Here is a 1,191-nt window from a genome sequence, read left to right as displayed (position 1 = left end):
TGTCATGAACCTCATTCCATAGCTCATCAGGCACTCTATCAGATCTAGTCCCTTAAATCTATTTCTCACTTCCACTGTATAATCATAAGGGATTTGATTTAGGTCATACCTGAATGGTCTAGTGGTTTTCCCTACTTTCTTCAATTTAAGTCTGAATTTGGCAATAAGGAGTTCATGGTCTGAGCCACAGTCAGCTCCTGGTCTTGTTTTTGCTGACTGTATAGAGCTTCTCCATCTTTGGCTGCAAAGAATATAATCAATCTGATTTCAGTGTTGACTATCTGGTGATGTCCATGTATAGAGTCTTCTCTTGTATTGTTGGAAGAGGGTGTTTGCTCTGACCAGTGCATTTTCTTGGCAAAACTCTATTAGTCTTTGCCCTGCTTCATTCCATATACCAAGGCCAAATTTGCCTGTTACTCCAGGTGTTTCTTGACTTCTTACTTTTGCATTCCAGTCCCCTATAATGAAAAGGACATCTTTTTTGGGTGTTAGTTCTAAAAGGTCTTGTAGGTCTTCATACAACTGTTCAACTTCAGCTTCTTCAGCGTTACTGGTTGGGGCATAGACTTGGATTACTGTGATATTGAATGGTTTGCCTTGGAAACGAACAGAGATAATTCTGTCGTTTTTGAGATTGCATCCAAGTACTGCATTTTGGGCTCTTTTGTTGACCATGATGGCCACTCCATTTCTTCTGTGGGATTCCTGCCTGCAGTAGTAGATATAATGGTCATCTGAGTTAAATTCACCCATTTCAGTCCATTTTAATTCACTGATTCTTAGAATGCCTACATTTACTCTTGCTGTCTCTTCTTTGACCACTTCCAATTTGCCTTGATTCATGGACCTGACATTCCAGGTTCCTATGCAGTATTGCTCTTTACAGCATCGGACCTTACTTCTATCACCAGTCACATCCACAGCTGGGTATAATATTTTCTTTGGCTCCATCCCTTCATTCTTTCTGGAGTTACTTCTCCACTGATCTCCAGTGGCATATTGGGCCCCTAGTGACCTGAGGAGTTCCTCTTTCAGTATCCTATCATTTTGCCTTTTCATACTGTTCATGGGATTCTCAAGGCAAGAATACTGAAGTGGTTTGCCATTCCCTTCTCCAGTGGACCACATTCTGTCAGATCTCTCCACCATGACCCGCCTGTCTTGGGTTGCCCCACGGGCATGGCTTAG

Source organism: Bison bison, unplaced genomic scaffold (assembly GCF_000754665.1).
Source record: "Bison bison bison isolate TAMUID 2011002044 unplaced genomic scaffold, Bison_UMD1.0 scf7180017864525, whole genome shotgun sequence".
Classification (NCBI taxonomy): Eukaryota; Metazoa; Chordata; class Mammalia; order Artiodactyla; family Bovidae; genus Bison; species Bison bison.
This window is presented reverse-complemented; position numbering follows the sequence as displayed.